This window comes from Papio anubis, chromosome 2, assembly GCF_008728515.1.
Source record: "Papio anubis isolate 15944 chromosome 2, Panubis1.0, whole genome shotgun sequence".
NCBI classification, from domain to species: domain Eukaryota; kingdom Metazoa; phylum Chordata; class Mammalia; order Primates; family Cercopithecidae; genus Papio; species Papio anubis.
The window spans coordinates 176,909,915-176,924,747 of NC_044977.1; the positions used below are offsets into that span (position 1 = coordinate 176,909,915).

Genomic DNA, 14,833 nt, shown 5'->3' on the forward strand with positions numbered 1-14,833 from the left:
AATCCTTTCCTCAGAGACAGCCATTACTCTACCACAGGAGAGTTTAAGATGGAGGAAGAAGAGTTAAGCATTTGGAGAAAAGGATGAGGAAAAATCACTTCAGATTTTATCTAGAATTAACACCTCCTCTATGCTGTCGGTGTCCCCTTAAAATATAAATAATACAATATAATACAATAGTTGTTTTAACTTTCAGAATCTGGTATCCTATAATTAAGGTAGCAAGCTTTTAGCTTCATTTCCTTGTACAAAGTCCTTTAGCATTTCTGAGCCCTAGGATGAAGCTTTGGGCAGAGATAAAGAAAATATCACCTGTCCTTACACAATTTGTTTTCTTTAAGGAAGAGATAATGCATTTCCAGACTGAAATAACGAATTGAATTTTATAAAGATCCATCATGTATTTGATGTATCTGAATTATGGAAGCATCTAAGAGGGATCACCGGGTCACCTTCAGCAAAGTGAATATTGAAATCTTCAAAGGCAAAGAGCTAGCTGCTTTCTTCTTGAACTGGCACACATGAATATGTTTCTCCAAATGTATGTTCCCTCTTCCTTTAGGTGTATGTAGCTGTTGGCCAATTTCTCTATGAACTAGATTACAAAGTTTACATAGAAAGTTCTATTTTCCATTCTTGCATCATCTTGTTTCGCATCAGGGAGTGTGGAGGAGCCGAAGAAATGTAAATGCAACTCATTTTACTCATTCTTGCAGTCACCTTTCAAACACATGTACAAAAAGATCTTCGTAAACATAAGCCCACGTCTGTTTCATGCACACAGACACATACACACACGCGCACATACTCTTTCTCTCGTAATTTGTTAGGGATACCATATTTTCCCTTTTAAATCATTCCTTTAAAAAGCAGCGATATAAATATGTCACTAATCTTAATTGTATGTTTTAATTCTATGTTTAAATGTTCCTCTATATTACAGATACTGCTTTGTCCCTGAAAGCCCGTAATTTTTCAGCCATTTTCCACCTAGAGAATGATAGAGGAAAGAAAACGGCACAATGGTTTGTTAAGCCTGTATTAAGTGACTTTAAACTTTTCAACCTTGCAGTTTAAGCACAGGCAAAAGGATGAGACGGAACATGTTCAAGACTGTACATGCTGATCATTGACTAAATGTTAAAAGTCAACATGAAAATCTATATCTGAGAAGAAAGGTTACTGCCTACCCAAAATAGCCCTCCACAAAAATAATGCTGGCAACTCAATCCAGACATTCAACCAATTTCTAGCACAAGCTTTGATTTAATCATATTCTCTTTTTCTAATCAGTGTGTTTCTCCACCTTATAATGTATATGTTCCTTTAATTGTTGAAATTTACAGGAACAATTTTACTGTACCTCACACAGTACCTTCTATTTTAAATCCATCTTAAATATTCCAATGGTCTACCAAAAAAAAAAAAAAAAAAAACCCCTTCTAAATATATGTATTTCAAACACTTCTACTCTTAGTGAGGGCTCTAACAATATTAACATTGATCATACCTTTAGACTCCACCTTCTCCTCAAAGTTAAACGTTCTGATAAAATTCTATGGCTTCACAAACACTTTAATTCTGTTATTGGCAAACACAAATGGTGTCTACAAAAGCACCAGAAAAAAATGTTACAGGAAGATCCCCCAATTGGGGAAAGATGGAATCTGCAGCAAAGGATCAATCTTTTGTCCTCTCACTGAAAGAGGAGCCATTCAGAGCTCCAATGATGAATGTCAGTTCCAGCCTTCACTTTCACATGAAAGGAAACATTTAACATGGTTTAGAGCCAAATGTTGAAGTCCTAGAATTGAGCTTTTAGATGAAAATGCTCTGCACCTGAAGGTACTTTCCTCTCCTCTCAAATTTTCTAGGCCCTAAAAATAGAGTAAGAAAGAGGGCAATTATTCCAAGAACTCTGGTTATGTGAGTAGGCAGTGCTATTATTAAGCACACAGAAAAAGTTAAGATTTTTTTTTAACCTCATTAGTACGATTTCAAGCTTTTATTACCCAGAGAATAGCAGCAGCTCTATAGCCTGCTCAGTCTTTCTCTTTCTCTCACCCTGTTCCTTGTGTGTGTCACACACACACACACACACACACACACACACACACACGATAAAATAAAAAATGTCAACACCCACTCGTAACCAGAATAGCAGTGAAATTTAAATTATCACTGTCTTCACACCAATGAATTAAAAAAATCCCCATAATTCACACAATTATCTAGGAGAAAATACTATAAAAATCTATACAGAATTGGGTCTAGATTATGTCTTGTCTTTGATGGACATATTTCATTTTTATAGCCAGATGTGATAATGTGCCTCTTTCTCCCCCAGCCCAGGTCAAAAAAGGCCCTCTGGAGATTCTAGAATAGGTCAAGCTGTGGTCTCCTGAGGAAGGATATTCAGAATTTTCATTCTAACTGCTAGAGTTTATAGTGGCTCTTAATGAAATCTTTCAATTTGAGGAATCTTCCATGAGGACTATACCTAGGATATGACTGCTTTTCATCACCCCTACTTTTACCACCTTAGTTCAAACCGCCATCAAATGCTAGGGTTACTGCAGTAGCCTCCCAACTAACCACCTTCTTCCACCCTTTCCCCTCATTCTCTGTGGACTATTCTAAACAGAGTACCTCCTACGTTCCCTTGAAAAGGTAAATCTGATCACATGATGACTTCTCTGCTTAAACCATTCAATGACTCCTCATCAAACTGAAAGCTAACATCCTTCTGATAACCTCTAAGGCCCATTTCCTTATTACCTCATGGACCTCAGACCTCATCTCGTTACTGTTCTCCAAGCTCATACAGCTCTACCATCTGTGGTCTTTTCACCATTCTGATTCTTTCCTGAAACATCGGTTTCTCAGGGAGGCCTCCCTTGACCACCTCATATGACGATGCAACTACCTCTCTGCACTACTTTCTCTGTTTTGATTCCAGAGCAGTGACTACAATGGGACATATAATACCTACACAAATTTATATATATATATATATATATATATATATATATATTTTTAATATCTGTCTCTCCAGTAAAGAAAGGTTAAGCTCTGTGAGAGCATAAGTTTGTGTCTGTTGGTTTCACTGTTATTTCCGTAGCACCCAGAAGGTGCCTGGCAGTTTGTAGGAGTTTGATGAACATTTTTTGACTATTCAATGGAAGAAGTTCCTCCTGGTTCCTTCAACCAACCAGCGATAATGTCTTCCTCCTCTGAGATGCCATTGTCTGTATGCCTTTCTGAACTGATAGCACAGCAAGGAGACTGGACCTGATTAAGCAGGAAAAACCTTTGGCTGGGGATGCAATAGACATAGAACACAGATAACGGGATAGAGAAGAGACAGCGGAGGCTGAAAGAACCCGGGGAACAGTCAGCAAGGCAAACCTGGGTTTCTGTTCTCTGCATTATTAAAGGAAACTGTGGCTGAAAGACCCTCCCTTTCTTCTCCTCTCCATTCTTGCTACTGCAGCCACTCTTTCTGTGCTCTTATTTTCTTTATGGTAGTCATTTGACTTCTGAAAGTCAGACCACGGACCACGGGCTCACTCCAGAAACCATACTTCTGAATTTGAAAGCCAGTCAATTCCTTAAAGACTCCAACTTCTGCGTTTTTACTAATTCCTCCCCTCCATAGCTTCCAAAATTCTATATAGGCTCAACTTTTGCTTTGTTCAGAGAGATATATTGTTCTCCCTTAATGAACAGACAATTGAGCTTCAAATATTGTTTCAGATTTTGAGAGATAGCCTCTTCCTTTGACATAGAATTAAATGAATTAATACAGATAATGCCTTAAAACAGTGTCTGGTACATAGTGGGAACTAAATAAAAGTTAGCTAACAGTACTAAGTAACAAGAATACTTATTCAATACATAAATGCCACCAGGCACAGTGGTTCACACCTGGAATCTCAGCACTTTGGGAGGCTGAGGCAGGCAGATCACTTGTGGCCGGGAGTTTGAGACCAGTCTGGCCAACATGATGAAACCCCGTCTCTACCAAAAAGTACAAAAATTAGCCAGGCACAGTGGCACGTGCCTGTGTAGTCCCAGCTACTTGAGAGGCTAAGGCACAAGAATCACTTGGACCTGGGAGGAGGAGATTGCAGTGAGCCAAGATCATAGCACTGCACTTCAGCCTGGGCAAAAGAGTGAGACTGTGTCTCAAAAATAATAGTAATAATAGTACATAAATGCATAAAGGAAACTTGCATGTGATGGTAAGCTGTGATAATGGAAAGAGAGGTCTTCTCAGATTGATCAAATGACCAGGGTAATAAACTCTAGACCAAGTAGCTGGTGAGTTATCACCTCTGGAAGGGCAGGAAGAGAGGACCACAGTGGTTGGGGGTTTCCCTGTGAGAAGAACAGAGCTTCCTCCACCATGTTCATGAACGCAAGATAGTAGCCAAGTAGTTTAACCCACACTGGGTCGGCAGCTTGCTAGACCTCCTACCTTGTTGCTTTCCACCTTGCACCGTGGTTACCTGTGTAGAGGTTTTAATTATTTCTTATACTAGGTTATAAACCTATAGAAAAAAAGAACCATTTTACTGACCATTCCAGAAACAGAGTTCAGCAACTGGCTTTCAATAGCTCTCTGAGGACTAACTGGCTGACTGTATATTTACTTTGGAAGTCATCTTATCTAACTTTTTCATACAATCCAATAATTCCCTCCACAACCTGTGGCCAAGACACGAGGAGAGCTGACTTCTAGTCCCACTTGATCACTCCCAAGTTCTCTGATACTGAAATAATACAACGTCTCTGTGCCCCAGTTTCCTCATCTATAAAAATTGGAGCCCATCTGAGGAAAGTGATCTGCTAGTTTCCAAAAAATTCCTGGGAAAATTAATGAAGATTCAGAATCCTGGATTCCTACCCAAAAGGATTCTACGTGAAGCCTAGAATCCAAAATTTTAGCAAGTATTCCCATTTATATTAATAATACCGAAATACACTAATATGCAGTGGGTGTGGGCATGGCTATTCTGGGTGACCTCTAAAGTCCTTCCAAAACTTCAAATCTTCAGTTGTCTAGCCCCTCTTTCTAATCCTTTAATAATTATGTGTTTATCTTAACAAATATGCATCAATCTCTGAGAAGAACTGAAAAATTACAATACTACACACACACACATATATATATGAGACAGAGTACTTACCATGTGCCAGGCCCTGTTCTAAAGGATTTACAGATTTAACAAATGTAATTGTAACAGAAACTCCAGTTACTCAGTTTTTCAGTTCAGATAACGGAGGCACAGAGAGGGTTTAATTGGGTTAAATTGCCTTGCCCAAGGTCACAGAGCTAGTGAGTAGTGAAGCTGAAGGTAAATTTTTACTGAGTACTAAATATTTACCGAAGTTCTATGAAGGATCAGTGAGATTCTGCTTTATGGGTGTCAACCATTAGCAAGGCATCATTAGGGAGTTAATAATGACAGCAAGACAAATTACTGTACTTGGGTAATTGGGGGGCTCAAAGCAATGAATAGAAGATAATAGGTGCAACAGAAGATAGTAGGTGTCAAGTAGTGCCACATGGAAGACACCAATAAAATATTCTGAATGTAAACAATGTAGATATTTGAAATTAAGGGTTGTGGTTATAGAGAAGCTGAGGTGTCGGGAAAGATTTCTGAAACTGGAAGACCTGCCTTCTCTTTGAACATATGCACTAATAAATAATAATAATACTTTTAAAACCTCATCACTTCTAAAGTAACAACTTCATTGACAGCTGCTCAGACCTCCCATCTTGTCACTTTCACAATGGTCACACAGCTTTTCCTGAGAGTGACTCCAAATATGCATTTGTGTCATGTCTATAGGCTTTTATAGTAAATGAGCAAAGTGCATGGAATGTTTCTTCCACAGCACTATGATCCAAATATGTGAAGACTTTGTATCAACTCTCTTTTGTCAGTTAAAACTGCTCTCACTTTTTCCAGTGGTTTCTGATAGTCTGTGGTCTGTAGTCTGGACCAATTTGCTTTTATCTTATAAAATGAGGCATCTCACAAAATTCCAGGTGTGATCTCACCAACTCTCAACAGAGAACTCATATTTCCCATCCTCTGGGCACCATGATTTCATTAATAAAGCTTTTATTGACACCATAGTCGAATCCAAAGCCTGAGCTTTAAATCCTGGCCCAAATTCTAACTCCGCTGCCGTGACCTTACCCATGTTGTTTAACTTCTGTGTGATCCATATTTATTATCTGGCAAATGGGGAAAACAGCTATGAGTCATCGAAAGGGTCAAATGTGGTAATGTATGCAAGGTACTAAACAAAGTGCCAGGGACAGTGTAAAGAACTCAATAAATGGTGACTATATGAGGCTCAGTCTATATGAACTCTTTTGGCACTCACATTACACTGTTGGCTCAGGTAGAAGTCATAATTAGCAGTCTTAGGGTTTCGTCAGAAAGTCTGCCAGTAAAAGCCAAGTTTCCCATCCAAGTCTCTTTAATTGTTAAGAGCAAATTAGCAATAGAAAAATAATGTTTGCTTTCAAAGGACAGAAATGAGAAACAATGAATCAAAAGTGAATCCAGACATCTGGTTGGGGAGGCCAATGAGCTCTTCAGAAAGTTAGTGCAAAGACACTGGAAACTGAGTGAGGCAGGAGGATCAGGACTTAGAGAATCCAGTAGGCCAGTCCAAGAGAGTCTGAGAAGCAAAGTTTGAGAAAAGAGCTTGGGTAGTATTAATTAATAAATTAATAAGAGCCTACTAAGTATCAAGCACCCAGCCTGGTACCTGTGGATACAGAAGTAAACAACACAGTCTCTGTTCTCAAGTTGTTAAAAGTCTAGAAAGAGAATATTTAGGAAACCAGGGCAAAGCAAAATTGAGATTTAAAAAACTGAAGATATATTTTCTGTTCTGGAGTTTTCTAAGTCACGTATTTCTTCTAAGCTCAAAACAATGGATGCCTAATTTACTTGATGTACCTGGTACCTCAGCCTCATAGATTGTTTGCCACACTTCTGAATTTCACACTGGTTTTAAAGCCATTTTAGTTGTCTTAAAAATGACATGCCAATGACAGGGTAACTGTGAACAACCTACAAAGAAGAAGACTATGGGAAATAAATATTAAGAAATAACACTAATACAAAGCAGTGAGAACAGAAGCTCTGAAGCTTTGGGTAATGGCAACAAATGTGGCAACTTAGTCCCCGGATCTAGCCCTATGATTTGATAGAATCATAACGCTTAGGGATTGAACCATTTCCATATCCAATCCACAAACATGAATTCAAAGGAGTAAACAGAAAACTATATTTACAACTTTGTCAGCAAGAGATGGGTACCTATTTTTTTTTTTTTTGAAAAGGAAGAGCAAGACAAGATAATTTTAATCATTTTTTTAGTCTCCTCTTGGGCTCATTCTCCTCAGCTGAAATCCACAGTAAGCAGATACTTCTCTTATTCATACTTTCATGAAATATTCATAAAATATTGAATTGCTACTATGTTCAAGACATTAGGGCAGGCACTATAGAAAACTTCAAGACCAAACAGACACATAGCTGGCGACCCCAAAATCCAATAAGGGAAATGAGACATGTTTATGAATACTTAAAATTCTATCCAAAAGGCATACATTATGATACATGAAGTCAGACAAAACACATACTGAAATTGCAGAGAAGGGTATTGCTTCTGAATGTAAGAAGCAGAAAGTCCTTCTGGATGAGGTGGTATTTGAGACAGACCTCCATTCAGCCATTCAGCAAAGACTTATATTTAGTGCCTATTATGTACAGAACTCTGTGTAAGGCATTCGAGGTTGAGCAATGAACAGGAAAAATTTACATTTAGTTAGGGTGGATAATATATGCACTTAAACAGATAAATTATTAAAATAATGCAGGCTCTAATAAATGTTCTAAAGGAAATACCTGAATGACTTCATAGAATAAGGACAAGGAGCTATTGTAGATATGATTAGGAAAAAATGTTTCTGAGCAGAAGATATCTGAATTGAGTTGTAAAAGAGAAGGAGCCAGACATGAAAAGATATGGAAAGAGAATGATCCCGGAAGAAGGAACAGAAAATGCAAACAATCAATAAGTTGGCCTCGTTAAGAAGTGGAAAGAGACGAGTGTGGCCCACGTGTGAGGGCAAGGGAAAGGAAGGGTGAAATTAGATTTGGAAATAGGGACCAGGAGCAGATCAGGTCAGGTTGTATTTTACTCTAAAATCAACAGGAAGCCGCTTAAGGGTTTTAAACAGAGGAGTAATGTGTACTGGCTTACATTTATGGAAGATTACTCTGGATGCCGTGTAGAGAATGAACTGTCAAAAGACAGATGTGGAAATAGGGAGAAAGCTTAGGTCACTACTGTAGAAGTCCAGACAGTAGATAATGGGAACTTTGGTCTGAATGGTAACAGAGGAGATGGAGCAAAGTGCTGCAACTTGGGGGAGATTTAGGTGATAAAGCGTAAAGAACTTGCTGATAGATTGGATGTGTAGGGGTCAAGAAAGCAGAAGAATTTAAAGTAATTCTTAGGTTTGAGACCCGACCAATGAGATAGATGTGGAACCACCTGTACTGATCTGGGGAATGCTGGGGGAAAGCAAGTTAGACAAGTGTGTGGCTGGCGCGTAGGAAGATCAGCATTTTGACAAATTCATAGGGATTGCTCATGATGACATAGAAACAAGATTCACGCCATGGACTTTCATGACAGAAAAAGCAACATGAACTAAGGCTAAAAAGTGTGTGTGTCTGTCCAGGAACCTCAGGTACTTCTGTTTGTCCAAAGGGCAGGGTCTGTAAATGAGGGAAGGAGCTTTCGAGAAGGAGGCAAAGAGACCAACCTTGCAGGGACTTCAGTAGAAACTGAGAGTTCAGTTGTTACTTACTGAGTGGGCAATAGGAGGCCACTGAATGTTGTCGATGGGATAGGAAGACTGCCTTAGAAAGATGAAGTGGGACTGGTGTAAAGTTTAGGTGGGAAACCAAGAATTGAAGGAAGAAATGACACCAATATTCCAGGTCAGGGAGAGGGAGGAAATGAAATAAATAGTAGACAGGATGGTAGGTTTACATTTATTTTATACTCTCTCCTACAATGCTGTTACTGAATTTGAGCCAGGTATCCCACATCTTTGTAAAGAGTTCTACAACTCCATGGATAGACAGCTTTTCTGTCCTCCAGTAAGTCTATGTTCTAAAAATGATCATTAGATAAAAAGTGACAGAAGATGGGAGAAAATCACTTTGTGCATCAGCTCCTTTCTTGCAAAACACAGATGAACATGTAATATTTCTGGGAGCGAACATGTTCCCATCACCCAGAGTTTTATGTTATGAAATTGTTATGTTAGAATCTGATACCAGTCAGATAATTCTGATTCTACTGAAACACCAAGGCACCCCCACGAACCAAAGAGCCAGATCCATAAACACCATCCAGCTTCTGAGAGAACATGCTCCTCAGAAGAGAGTCTCTGAAACAGCCAGAAAAATAGTTGGCAGTGCCCCACCAATAGCCAATAAATACACAGTACACCATAAACCCTGCTTATTTTAATTTCAATAATGTTTTCCTTTCACTGGGCACAAGGCCAGGAGTTAAATAACCTAATTTTTTCAGGAGAGTAGATTTTTCAGAGACATTTACTCCTATTGCTTGAGTAAACATTACTTAATAAGGGGCATGACGTTCTGCAATTGTATATCTTACATTGTCATATTAAGGCAGCTCTCTAAACCACCTCCACCCACTAACCCATTTCTAAACCTTTTGAACTTTTTAATGGGTCCAAATTCAGCTTGAAAAAACTTGTGAAATTGGGCTCAATTAAAAAAAAAAAAAAAAAAAAAAAAAAAATGACGTAGCATACCCATTCAGTGAATTTTATCCCTGTCCTTCAGTCCCAGGTTGGAGAACTTGACCATATGCGTTAATGTGGCTCAGCAGTAGCTACTGCACCACAGAGCAGTATTTTCCTCGGCAGCTGTACTAACCATATCTTCCTTCTTCTCTTCATTAACCACTGTCACTCCCGTAGTCACGGTTTCTGTTGGCATTTGGCATTTTCCTCCTCTGACATCTTGGCTGTTTGTCCTTTCTTATTCTTCATCCTTTTCTTGTCTATATACCTTTGTAAAACACCAAGTTTCACCCATTGCTTTAATGGTAACTTCTGTGTTTTCTGAGATTCAGGGCCGAGTAAAGAGAAGACCTGTTTTTGGTTTGCTTGTTTACTTGAGGGCATTTTTGGCCTAACTAGCATCTCAACTAGAACCACAGTTCCCCTAGGACATGGTCTTGGTAATACTGTCAGTTAAATAAAGACCCTTTTGTGGGTAACTCCAAGTTCTAAGTTTTCCAGATCTCCAGAGTCACCTTGGTTTCTGTCTTATTTAAGACCTAATTATTTATCTTTCTCTAATTCTGTGAGCTTTCTAAGATACTCCCAATAAACTCCCCCTTTTGGTGAGCAAGAGTCATTCTGCGCTCTGTGAAACTAGAGAGCCATAATGAATACTCTGAGTGGCTTGGATTGTATAGCCGTTTCCAACTGATGAAAACAAAACCAACTAGACACACCTTACTAAGTATACTCTCTTGACCTTCAGAGTCTCTCATCTATTTACACTGTTTTCCAAAACTTGGAGGTCAACCAGTCACTGGCAGACAATAAATATGCTGTTTTTACTCTAACATTCTTCCCATGTATAATTCTGGATGCTTGAGGTCAGTGGGTATAGTGCAGTCATAGCAAAAAGAGTCCAGGACAGTGCTGCCAAAAAGAAATATAATGCAAGCCACTGACACAAGCCACCCCAGTAATTCTATCTTCTCTAGTAGCTTTTCTAGTTGTAGTATAGCATAAATGAAACAAAAATATAACTGCACTTATAAAATAATAATGGTTAACATTTAATGGACACTTACAATGGACCAGGTATTGGGCTATATATTTTATGTAGATTATTTCATTTAATTCTCATAACAGCCTTATGATGAAGATATCTTTTTAAACTCTTTTATAGATAAGAAAACTGAAGTTAGAGAAAGGGAATTGCTCAAGTCTCATATAGCTAGTAAGTGGTGGAGCCCAGAATTCAAAGCCAGGCAGCCTGATTCCAGATCCCATGTTAATAATTACCATATTCTCCTTTTTTTCAAAAAAAGGCAAGAAGATATTGCTTTCTGTGTCTTATCAACCACACTAAATTATTTGGACACATTTTTGTACTCCTAAAGCAATAAGCAATTATCTTAGAAGTATGTATTAAATTGCAATGTGTTACAATTTAATATATAGTTTTAAAAACAATTTGCTCAAGTGTTGACTACAGGATTTTAAATGCATTCCATTTAACCAGCAATTTAAATGAAAATTTAAATAAATGCTAGAAATGGGTGCCTCATTTGCATCATCTGTTGATTAACTCTGATATGGGGATTATCTTTGCCTAGGGTTCTGCCTCCTGCTTAGGGCTTTGGTGAATCATTTTCTAGATGAACAGGGGGCAATTACTCTCAGCTCTCTTGCTTCTCAATACACATGTTGTGACATTCACATGTGGCCACCTTCAGATACAGAAAACTACTCACCAAATTCCTTTACAGAGATACTAAATGTGATTGGAAAATACATATTGAGATGCTCATTGGAATGGCAATAAAACCTTTCCAAGGGCTACACTTAAATTAAAACAGATGGTCCAAACTGCCTTCTAGGGAGGGAGGACAATGTTACCTGCAAGAAAAATGCATTGCTGAGTAGGGTTTGCAAATATGGGGCCAGAGCTGAATTGCTTAGTGAAGTAGTGAAGAGGGTGAGGCTGAAACTCGTCCTTTTATGCCACACAGATTCAGCTTCACCTCTATATAGAATTGGAGCAAATGTCCTGAAAATTATAACTTCCTGGGAGTCACCACAGTAACATAAACTACATTATAGATTGTACCACTGGAGTGGCAAATGCAGGTGCCCTGGGGAATGCCCACACATCTCACTGCCACTGTCATGTTGAGAAATGAAGTACTTGCAGAACACTGCCTAACAGATCATAGTAACGCTGGCCTGGGTTATTCCTCAACTGAAATTCACTGAGATGTGGGTTTGACACCATCTAGGATATGGGCCAAGGATGTTTTTGGCCAATTATGTGTAAGATTTTGGGATCTTAGAGCTTTACAAGCACTTACAGATCAGTTAGCAAATGTCCTCATTTTGAATTTGAGAGAACCAAGGTTTGATGACACAGAGATTGCTTGAATCCCGTGTAACCCCTTCTAAAGATTCACCAGATCCACTAAGTGTTATCTACATTCCACCTCTCATAAGCATCTAGAACCTATTTCATATAATCATAGCTAGCATTTATTTAGTGCTTACTCTATGCCATATTTTTGTAGGTCCTTTGTAAACAGCAGCATATTTACACAAAACAACAACTCTTTGAAAATACAACTAAATTCACTCTGGTTAAGTAAATCAGAAAAAAAACCTACTTAAAGGATATATCAGCTATCTATAGTTGTACCAAAAAATGAACCCAAAATTTAGTAGCTTAAAGCAGCACCAACGTACATAATTGCTTCGGGGTAGTTCTGCTGGTCTTGCCTGGGCTCACTCACACAACTGCATCCAACCTGTGCCCTGACTCAGAGCTCAGCTCAGCCAGGAAGATTGAGATGGCTGGGTCTTTCTATGTAGGCTTTTATTATCAAAGATAAGACTCGTCTTCCTCACAAAGTAATACCAGCTTTGAAGACAGTGAAGGCAAAAGCTACAGCACCTCTTGAGATCTCAGATGATTTGTCAGAAATATCACTTCTGCTGTCTAGTGGTCAAAGCAAGTCACAAAAGCAGCCAGACTCAAGGATATAGAGAAGGAAAAAAAAGCTCACCTCTTGATGACAGAGGGCAGTGTCACATTGCAAAGTAGTAAGCATACTAGGTAGAAAGGATTCTGAAACCAATTTTGCAATCTATCATAGTCCAGTCTCTGACCAAAATTATTCATATTCCTCTCATTCCCGTATGATGACCTCCCAAAATCTTATCTCATTATAGAATTAGGCTTGAAGTCTAGAATGCCATGGTCTGTGTGTCTTGTCTACAGGCGGACAAGACTGTTCAGTTATGTTCTTGGTCCCGAGACCCCTAAACTAAAAACACAAGTTATCAGACGTCACACGCAACATATAATAGTGATACAGGCCAGGATAATTTCTGCAGACACTCTCAGAAAAGAATGGGAGGCAGAGGGTAATCATTGGCTTATAGCAGTTCTGAAATCCCACTGGGCACATACTTCACATATTAAGTAGGATCTGATTCTGCCCTCTGGGGTGGTTTCCTAATCCAATATTCTCTGTGGCTCTTAGCTCCACACTCTGGCAGAAGTGAAGCAGTGGCCCAGCCTCTCTGAGGTCAAATGCCATGATGGATAGATACAAACATGCCAGCATACTGCAGTTTATCCTCACTCTCTTCTCTTCTCATCTAGATGCTTCATTATTCATCCCAGAGATATTCACACAGAGGAAAAAGTTTCTCCAGCCCATTTCACTATTGCACTTGGGCAATTGGACATGCCTGGATTTCCAGATTTTCCTACAAGCTCCAACTTGGCCATTGTTGCCAGTTCTTCAGGAAGGCTGATCTGTGACTTTTCTCTGATTTCCAATTCTCCCTTATGAATGTTTTCTTCTTCAGTTCCTATTACAATTGTGTAAGGTCTAACTCCTATAATACATTCCGTATTCTATAATATTCTGCACATATTATATGTTACTGTATTTAATCTTCACAACAGCCATGCAAGTTACATACTAACATCCCCATTTTATAGATGAGAATATTAAAACTCAGAGAAGTTAAGTAACTTGCCCAAGGCTACACAGTTAAAAGGTATCAGAGATCAAATTCGAATAGGTCTGTATGATTCTCAAGCCTATGATTGTAACCCCTATTCTCTATTTATGGAAAGAGATAGGATAAGGACAGTAATGTGTACTGATAAATTGGTTTCTGAAGAAAAGACTGATTGGTAGCATTTACCTATTTCTATGGTGTAAAGACCCCGATCATGGCTAATTTCAGGGCCAATTTTAAAACTGGCTCACAACATTTCTGAATATTTAACATTTGTGATGAACAAGTATGAGGTGGTTTCAACATGCCTTTTCATGGGGAGCCAAGAAAACAAAAGTGCATCAATTGAAAAAATAACAGAAATGGAGTAGTGTTTCTTCAGATGTCTCTTCCACGCACAGGCTCTCTAATTTCTCTTTAATGCCCACTTAGGTGCCAAGTGTGAAGCTCTGAAAAATAAATACCCATAGCTCAGCATCCTTCAACCAGTAAGTGATAGAAACTGATGTATTAATAGCCAGCTTTCTTGTTCTTCACATGCGATAATACTAATGTCTGTCTTCATTAACACCCAGAGTTACCCAGCAGGATTAAGCTTCAGTTACCCACAGTGAGAGATACCTTACCTTATTATGCATCCTCTATTTGGCTGTCTCCCAGAAATCACCTTACAAAGTAACTACCCACATTCTAATTCTTGATTCAGAGTCTGATTCTGAAAAACCTAACAAATACCTTTTATATTTTGAATCCCAATGGACCAGAAAGACACTGCACGAGGCACTTATATTTCATGTTTTTGGACAAATATTCATAGCACCCTATAAGGCAAGTATACCCAGTTCTACAAATATGGAAATGAGGATCAGAGAGGTCAGTTAACTCTATGGAGGTCACATAGCTGATATAGTAAATAGCAAAGCTGATATTCAAATTATG

At 38.7% G+C, this 14,833-nt stretch overlaps 1 protein-coding gene across 1 annotated transcript in view; it reads right to left on the bottom strand.

Moving 5' to 3' along the window:
* The window catches only part of GADL1 (glutamate decarboxylase like 1), a 170,211-nt gene that overhangs the window by 135,818 nt on the left and 19,560 nt on the right, over nt 1-14,833 (bottom strand). The window lies entirely within an intron of this gene.